Source organism: Schistocerca cancellata, chromosome 3 (assembly GCF_023864275.1).
Source record: "Schistocerca cancellata isolate TAMUIC-IGC-003103 chromosome 3, iqSchCanc2.1, whole genome shotgun sequence".
NCBI lineage: Eukaryota > Metazoa > Arthropoda > Insecta > Orthoptera > Acrididae > Schistocerca > Schistocerca cancellata.
In genome coordinates this window covers 804,436,729-804,446,707 of record NC_064628.1, presented here as the reverse complement: position 1 = coordinate 804,446,707, position 9,979 = coordinate 804,436,729, and the positions used below count along the sequence as shown (strand labels likewise).

The following is a 9,979-nucleotide window of genomic DNA, read 5'->3' as shown; positions in this document are numbered from 1 at the left end:
CCGAGAGGGAAGACAATCGTGTTCGGCGTATGGCTGTGACGCATCGTACTCCATCTGCAACAGCCCTCTGAGTAGCAGTTGGCACCACAGTGACACAACGTACTGTTACAAATCGGTGGCCGGCCGTGGTGGACGAGCGGTTCTAGGCGCTTAAGTCTGGAACCGCGCGACCGCTACGGTCGCAGGTTCGAATCCTGCCTCGGGCATGGATGTGTGTGATGTCCTTACGTTAGTTAGGTTTACGTAGTTCTAAGTCTAGGGGACTGATGATCTCAGATGTTAAGTTCCTTAGTGCTAGTTCTAAGTCAAGGGGACTGATTACCTCAGATGCTAAGTTCCATAGTGCTTAGAGCCATTTGAACATTCTTTTGAATGCACACTACAGGGCGTGGCTCCGAGGTGTCCTTGAAGTAACCGATTTGTAAAAAATGTTTCAAATGGCTCTGAGCACTATGGGACTTAACATCTGAGGTCATCAGTCCCCTACAACTTAGAACTACTTAAACCTAACTAACCTAAGGACATCACACACATCCATGCCCGAGGCAGGATTCGAACCTGCGACAGTAGCAGCAGCGCGGTTCCGGGCTGAAACGCCTAGAGCTGCTCGGCCACAGCGGCCAGCTGTAGCGTGCATTCCATTGAACCCAAACCACACCCTGGCGGCTTCAGTGACAGCCAGCAAGGGTTCATTGGAGGGCGGAATGGAGATCTGTTGCGTATTCTGATAGAAGCCGGTTCTCAAAAAATGGTTCAAATGGCTCTGAGCACTATGGGACTTAACTTCTGAGGTCATCAGTCCTCTAGAACTTAGAACTACTTAAACCTAACTAACCTAAGGACATCATACACATCCATGCCCGAGGCAGGATTCGAACCTGCAACTGCAGCGGTCGCGCGGTTCCAGACTGAAGCGCCTAGAACCGCTCGGCCACCAGGGGCCGGCGAAGCCGGATCTCCGTCGATGCCGGTGATGGCCGTGTTTTGGTTCGAAGGAGACCAGTTGAACGCCTGCAACCAACCTGTCTGCCTGCTTGACACACTGGACCTGCTCCCTGAGTTATGGTCTGGAGTGAGGTTTCGTATGAGAATAGGAACACTCTCGTGGTTATCCTACGCAACGTGACTGTGATTCCACCTGTTGTGCTGCCATTTATCAACAGTATTCCGTGGGCTGTTTTCCAAAAGAATAACGCTCGGCTAGGAACCGCTGTTGTAACCCAACGTGTTGCTATGTTGCCTTAGCCTGCTCGATCACCAGTTCTGTCTCCAATCGAGCACGTATGGGACATCTTTGAACAACTCCAGCGTCATCCACACAGCAGCATTAACCACCGACCAACTACAGCAGCACTGGAACTCCATCCCACAAACTGACATCCGGCACCTGTACCATAGCATGCATGCACCTTTGCATGCTTGCAAGCAACATTCCGGCAGTTTCACCGGTTATTAGTGTACCAATATTTTACATTTGCAATGGCTTTTCTTGCATTTACAGTAACCTGCGATTTTACAACGTTGCTCACTTTAAATGTGCTCCCGGGTTCGATTCCCGGCGGGGTCAGGGATTTTCTCTGCCTCGTGATGACTGGGTGTTGTGTGATGTCCTTAGGTTAGTTAGGTTTAAGTAGTTCTAAGTTCTAGGGGACTGATGGCCTTAGATGTTAAGTACCATAGTGCTCAGAGCCATTTAAATGTGCTACCTAGACGAATGTGTTCCCAAAATTTCATTACATTACATTAATTTATTTCTTGATGTTGCGATTTTTTCCCTCAGTGTAGAACAGCGAGTGACTTTACATATAAATGCTTTATTTGTTGAAAAAAATGTATAAATCGCCAGTGTACTTCATGCGTCCATACTATACTCCTGGAAATTGAAATAAGAACACCGTGAATTCATTGTCCCAGGAAGGGGAAACTTTATTGACACATTCCTGGGGTCAGATACATCACATGATCACACTGACAGAACCACAGGCACATAGACACAGGCAACAGAGCATGCACAATGTCGGCACTAGTACAGTGTATATCCACCTTTCGCAGCAATGCAGGCTGCTATTCTCCCATGGAGACGATCGTAGAGATGCTGGATGTAGTCCTGTGGAACGGCTTGCCATGCCATTTCCACCTGGCGCCTCAGTTGGACCAGCGTTCGTGCTGGACGTGCAGACCGCGTGAGACGACGCTTCATCCAGTCTCAAACATGCTCAATGGGGGACAGATCCGGAGATCTTGCTGGCCAGGGTAGTTGACTTACACCTTCTAGAGCACGTTGGGTGGCACGGGATACATGCGGACGTGCATTGTCCTGTTGGAACAGCAAGTTCCCTTGCCGGCCTAGGAATGGTAGAACGATGGGTTCGATGACGGTTTGGATGTACCGTGCACTATTCAGTGTCCCCTCGACGATCACCAGTGGTGTACGGCCAGTGTAGGAGATCGCTCCCCACACCATGATGCCGGGTGTTGGCCCTGTGTGCCTCGGTCGTATGCAGTCCTGATTGTGGCGCTCACCTGCACGGCGCCAAACACACATACGACCATCATTGGCACCAAGGTAGAAGCGACTCTCATCGCTGAAGACGACACGTCTCCATTCGTCCCTCCATTCACGCCTGTCGCGACACCACTGGAGGCGAGCTGCACGTTGTTGGGGCGTGAGCGGAAGACGGCCTAACGGTGTGCGGGACCGTAGCCCAGCTTCATGGAGACGGTTGCGAATGGTCCTCGCCTATACCCCAGGAGCAACAGTGTCCTTAATTTGCTGGGAAGTGGCGGTGCGGTCCCCTACGGCACTGCGTAGGATCCTACGGTCTTGGCGTGCATCCGTGCGTCGCTGCGGTCCGGTCCCAGGTCGACGGGCGCGTGCACCTTCCGCCGACCACTGGCGACAACATCGATGTACTGTGGAGACCTCACGCCCCACGTGTTGAGCAATTCGGCGGTACGTCCACCCGGCCTCCCGCATGCCCACTATACGCCCTCGCTCAAAGTCCGTCAACTGCACATACGGTTCACGTCCACGCTGTCGCGGCATGCTACCAGTGTTAAAGACTGCGATGGAGCTCCGTATGCCACGGCAAACTGGCTGACACTGACGGCGGCGGTGCACAAATGCTGCGCGGCTAGCGCCATTCGACGGCCAACACCGCGGTTCCTGGTGTGTCCGCTGAGCCGTGCGTGTGATCATTGCTTGTACAGCCCTCTCGCAGTGTCCGGAGCAAGTATGGTGGGTCTGACACACCGGTGTCAATGTGTTCTTTTTTCCATTTCCAGGAGTGTATATAAAGGAAAAATTGCTGTGGTCCGATATCGAGAATTCGTTCTTTTCGATCTGCGACGACCATAATTTACGTCTCAAAACAGGCAGTTCTGAAAGCACTACCACTTGTTGTTGTTGTGGTCTTCAGTCCAGAGACTGGTATGATACGGATCTCCACGCCATTCTATCCCGTGCAAACCTCTTCATCTCTGAGTAATTACTGCAACCTAAATCCTTCTGAATCTGCTAAGTGTATTCATCACTTGGTCTCCACGATTTTTACCCTCCACGCTTCCCTCCAATACTAAATTGGTGTTCCCTTGATGCCTCAGATTATGCCCGACCAACCGATGCCTTCTTCTACTGATAATTACATGATCTCCCCACCTAGTCTTCAGCATTCTTCTGTAGCACTCTCTTTTTGTCTAAACCATTTATCGGCCATGTTTCACTTCCATACATGGAGACACTCCAAACAAATACTTTCAGAAAAGAGTTCCTGACACTTAAATCTATACTCGATGTTAACAAATTTCTCTTTGTCACAAACGCTTTTCTTGCGATAGCCCGTCTACATTTTATATCCTCTCTACTTCGACCATCATCAGTTATTTTGCTCCCCAAATAGCAAAACGCATCTACTACATCGGGGAGAGGCTACAAACCTGTCCCCCTCCCTTCTCAACAACTGCTTTCCCTTTCATGCCTCTCGACTCTTGTAACTGCCATCTGGTTACTGTACAAATTGTAAATAGCCTTTCGCTCCCTGTATTTTACCCCTGTCACCTTCAGAATTAGAGTATTCTAGTGACTATCACTTACTGTAGCGAAAACTGAAAATTAAACCCTGAATTAAAATGTTGGAACTCCAACAGTATGAAATACGACGAAACTGAGTAAACAGCGCGTGCAGTGCAATGTAGTTGCTTCAGTTCCAAAATAAGATTCTTAAACTGACAAGCCTACAGGTTGAAGTTTTACAAAATCCAAAATATTGCTCTCTCAATCTCGAAATTGGCTTCGTATTTTCGCAACCGCAGAAGTTTGGAATATTGTAAGAGCGGCAGTTTTATTCGCAGTGAGCAATCGGACTTCGACAATTTAATGACAAGTGGGCTCAAGTAATTACTACAATTCGTAGTTATCTCGGCAATATCGGCTAGACAGAGATCGCCCTAGCCGGTTATTTCCGTTCACACAACAAGATTCACCCACTTGGAAACCCGTCACTAACAAGTTAATGAGATTGGTGGTATTGTGGCAGCCGTGCCGCGCATATGCGAGACAGCACCAGAGCCGCTGACGGCCGGCTCAACTTCGTTGCGACAGGTATCAGTCAGCGCGCTTACTAGCGACAGGCAAAACTCTGGCAACGTGTGGCTCCCGCGGTCGCGGGTCAGCAAAAAGCGACACCAGTGCGAGCTGTGCCACCGTACAGCGCAGACGCATTATCTGGATTCCGTTTCTGCAAGCAGCGGACCACATGGGTCGAGCTTAACGCGATACCCTACCGATGCGTACGGAAGTTTGTTTGGCGCTCTCCGTTCGTTTCTATTGCGTACGCGAAATACACGGTACCTCGCGATTGCGAAGAAATTTCTCTCGCTTCGGACACACGTTCATCCTCGCTCACGTGGTCAGACTATGCGCTCGTTTCCGAGGAGTGTACTACGTCCGTGACCGGTGTTCGAGTGGAACAGATATGCAAACGCCATTATTGCGATCGCCGGCTAATAGGCACTGTAATAGGATTTCGTTTTTGTCACTTGTTTATTTACTTATTTGTGCAGAATAAATACATTTACGGCAAACGTGAGTAGTGGAACAAGGCGTTCACCACCCCACTCTCCAAAGCTTTTTTCCGGCTTATGATTAAAAAACTTAGCAGCAGAACCTTTCAAGCAATGTTATACGGAAGGTAATGCAAATTGCGAAGCTTGCAGAACGGTCTTCCTCACGGTTATGATCTGGCCCCTCTTTGTTCAACATCCACACGTCGGATGTCTCATCCACAACGTCTCGAAAGATCATATATACAGATGATATAGCCATAGCGACACAAAGCGCGAACTTAGCCCAAACAAAGTACACACTCACTCGAGACAAAACAATAACTGAATATTTTTAAAAATGAGGACTTAGGCCAAATGCGAATGAAACAGGACTTTCAGGCTTCCATCTACAGGGTGACAATTATTAAACTATATGAAATAAATTCGTCATAACTTCTGAACAGTTTGCGTTAGGACGTTCAAACTGCACGGTTGGCTACAAGACATGATGGGAAACAGTACGCGCATGCAACGTTTGGTTCAGCGACGAAGCTTACTTTCGTTCTGATGGGTTCTTCAATAAGCAAAACTGGCGTATTTGGAGGACTCCGGATCAGCACTGCGCGATCGAGAAGTTTCTTGACCCTCGATGGGTGACTGTGGGATGTGCAATGTCCAGTCACGGAATAATCGGTACGATATTCCTTCATGGCACGGTGACTACCGAACGGTACATGACGGTTTTGGAAGATGATTTCACTCCCATTATCCTGATTTCGACACGAGCTCCAAGCAGGAGAGTGTTTTATGTCATGGAGGAGCACTCTGGGAACCGCATTCTGGCTCTGGATACCCAGAGGTCACTGGCATTGGCCTCGATTGGCCGCCATTTTCTCCGGATCTGAACACATGTGACTCCTTTTTGTGGGGCAGTATTAAAGACAAGGTGTACAGCAATAACCCCAAAACCATTGTTGAGCTGAAAACAGCCATTCAGGAGGTCATCGACAGCGTCGATGTTCCGACACTTCAGCGGGTCACGGAGTACTCGCTATTCGTCTGCGCTACATCATCGCCAATAATGGCAGTCATATCTAACATGTCATAACCTAAATCCGAATATCTACAGTGACGTTTACATGTTGAATAAAGAGTGTGCACCATGTCACCATGTCACCATGTCACCATGTCACCATGTAAATAACCATCAGGCCCACTTTCAACAAGCCAAAGACTTTGCCCTACAAACAACTTCTCGAAAATGTCTCAGCTAATAAAAACAAGAGCAAACACAATCCAGAAATTAGCAAATACATCTTGGGGAGCTGATACCAACACTCTGAGAAGCAGCAGCATCTCTTTGGTTTATTCTGCTACTGAGTACTGCGATCCTTTTTGGATCAATAGCCACCATACAAGTCTTGTTGACGTACAACTCTACTAAACAATGAAATTCGCTACGGGGACGATCTGGACAACTCAGTCGCTACCCGTTCTGAGCAACATAGCATCACCCCAGACTAGATGTCTTGCTGCTCTAAAAATCTCAGCTTCAGAGATGGTTTAATTAGCCAGCATTATATATTCACGCTGATTCTGTCCAACTTACCAACGAATATATGTAATTAAGACTGAAATCAAGAAACACCGAAGTGGGTACAGCAACAGAACTTTATAGTACAGAGAAGCACTGGCGATCACAATAGAGAGAAGAAGTCGGAAACTGTAACCTCATAAAAGACCCGACAATCAGTCACCGATTTCGAACAAAGTAGAAGGGTATGGTCCAACTTCCGCAGACCGCACTGGACAGGGAATATGCAGTAAATTACTGTTTCAATAGAGAATGACCGAAAATCCTTCATGTGGAAGGTGTGAAGTCAAATAAGAAACAGTTTTCCACATAGCCTTCTAATGCTCTAATACTCTGCTTTGCAGATTCACTGAAAGGGATCTATGATCTTACACCCGCATCACTGGATTGGTTGAAAAACTACAATCTTTGGTTGCGATATTTTTGTACTAATTTTCTTCAATTTTAAATTTCTCTTTCTATCCATATTTTACCATGTTTGTAGTGTTTCTATCTGCCTATATGTTACCTACCTATTATTAAAGAAAAATGTGTAGTATTCATACTAAAATATACAAATTATAGTTCTACTTGTATAAAAGGGTTTGTCCAGTGAGTTATTTTGTAAGTGAATTAGATGGTGAAAAAACTAGCGTGTTACTTCGTTTAGCTGCGTGATGGATAATCTACATCTACTGAGTAGTATGTGAAAAGCACTCTGTCTTCAGGCCACGAGTGGCCTACTGGGACCATCCGACCGCCGTGTCATCCTCAGGGGAGGATGCGGTTACGAGAGGCGTGGGGTCAGCACACTGCTCTTGATGGTATCCTTGACCAAAGCCGCTACTATTCGGTCGAGTAGCTCCTCAATTGGCATCACGACGCTGAGTGCACTCCAAAAAATGGCAACAGCGCATGGCGACCTGGATGGGCACCCATCCAAGTGCCGACCACGCCCGACAGCGCTTAACTTCGGTGATCTGACGGGAACCGATGTATCCACTATGGCAAGGCCGTTGCCGAGTAGTATGTGGCAAAGTATTTTTTGTTCCGCATTATTAAAATATTTCCGGAGTTCCCTCCATGCATGAGACGCGTCAAGAAGTTGGCCTACGTCGCTAGATCTCATACAACACTAGGACCGGCACTAGCGGAGGACGACCCGTGTCATTGCCCAGGGCGGCAAGTATTTGCGGGCGCGACTGTTGAAAGGTGGCTACACTGAGCCACAGCGCCAGAGATTGCGCCAGAGAGTATTGTTCCGCCGCCTCCACTGGCAGTGATTATTGAGAAGTAGCGGCAGGCAGTTCTTGTCGAGAAGCGGTGTGAGTGTTTGTTCCATGTTTCATGCAGTTATTTGATGGGAGAGATGGCAGATGTTATTCTAATGGAGATATTGTAATGATCAGAGTGCATTTCGTCAATATATATGAAAGTAACAAAACACTATGTTCTTTTATTATTTCTGTGTCTCAAATAATGTATCATTACAGGTTCAGTCAACAAAGCATCTGGCTTGTGTTCTTGTATTAGAGTGTAATTTTGGTTTTCTTGTTGAATTATAGTATTTCTAATTTTTTTTAATCACGTCAGTATAATTGGTATTTAAAAATTCTTGTCTTGTTAAAGAAGAACCGTGCCAGATGTGCGTTGAGTCATACTACCACATTCAGAACAGCTACACTTGTGCTTTGTTGGCTTCGTAGATTTTATAGTTGCTGGGGACTTAATTAATTAACTGTGTTAACGAAAATTTTCTTTCATTGTTTGTTGTTATTCTATGCAGTCAGATTGCGTACTAAAACTAGTCAGGGCCAGCCGTTTACGAGAACTGCGTAACCGGACAGATAGTAAAAATATTTGCATAATAGTTATTTAAATAAGCCCCCATGCACGTGGCGACCGCTGCTTCGGATCGTCCCTTGGAATTCTTCTGATTGTAAAAATAGTAGACAGTAGTATTGTTGTAGTAATCTGTAGTTTAGTAATTGTAGTCTATGTTGCATGTGTAGATTTGGTAATTGTCATTCTTCTAATAGTATTTTTTTCTCAGAATTTGATTTGTTGCCTTGTATACGCGTTTGACAATTTAGTGCAATTATTTCAATTGTTCGATTAATCGTGTTTGAGGGAAACTTTTTATGTAAATGGTATTGTTGGAGATAAAGAGTCAATGTGTGTAATTTTCGTACAGTGACGAGTTTTGTATGTTTTGTAAATGATTACGCGATCGATGAAGAAGGCAAAAATGATGGATAGTGAGAATGACGAAATTGTTAACATGGCGAACTCGCCAACAGAGGAAAACAGTGTGATGAATAATGAAGTGGAAAACAATGTAATAAGTCGGGAAAATAGTCCGGAACCATTTCAAAATTTTTCTCAATCAGAAAATTCACAGAATACGAGATTAACGATAGAAGATTCTGAAATAGTATCGAACACAGATAGCTTTATGGCTATGCAGAAGGAAGTTAGTTTCGTGGGAAATGTTAGGGGCGAAAAGAATTTCGAATCGGCTGATATGGAGCAGTTGATGAGTGCAATATTAAATTTGGGATTACAGTTACGATCTGAATTAAAAACAGATAGGGGAACAATGGAAAAACGGTTAGACTCACTTGGATCACAGTTAGGATCTGAATTAAAAACAGAGATAGGAACAATTAAAACAGAGATGGGAACTTTGGAAACACGGATAGATTCACGAATAGGGACATGTTTCAAAAATATGAAAGATGAATTAAAGAAAGAAATCAGAGAAGAAGTACAACCGATTTTGAATGCTCGCAATAATAGATTAGTTGCAGTAGAGATTAGACAAAGGGAACAGGAAGAAAAAGATCGCGTGATAGTACAGAAATTTTCAGAGTTAAATTTACAACGTGCAAAAGATAAGGAAGAAATATTTGAGAGAATCGAGGAATCCGTACCAGATGACAGATTAAATAACCTAACACAACAGTATGAACAGTTAACTACTAAATGTGTTAATACTGAAACCCGAGTCGCGACACTTACGGAAGACGTAAATAAACAGAAAGAACGAATAGGTGATTTATCGGAAAGAGTTGAGGAGATTTCAGACAAATTGACAAATCTTAGTTTAATTGGGGACAGAGATTCAGATGATACAGCACCATTGCCATTTGCAGAAACCGAAGAGCACCAGAACATAAATAAGCATGTTGAAAATCAGGGAAAATTTAATGAACGCGTTAAAAGGGAAGTTGAGGCATTACGAAAGCAAGTCAAGCAAATTGAAGGCGAAATCGTAGGAAAAGATAGCAGAAGAAATTTAGAATCACAGGTAGCAGAGGGGTTTGAAGAAAGTAATTTGTTTCGTGTACGGGATGCAACAAG

The 9,979-nt window shown here is 45.3% G+C and overlaps 1 pseudogene; it reads right to left on the bottom strand.

Annotated features, from left to right (window-relative positions):
- Window positions 1–7,519: 7,519 nt before the first annotated feature.
- LOC126177660 (5S ribosomal RNA) lies at window positions 7,520–7,637 on the bottom strand (annotated as a pseudogene).
- Window positions 7,638–9,979: the final 2,342 nt, after the last annotated feature.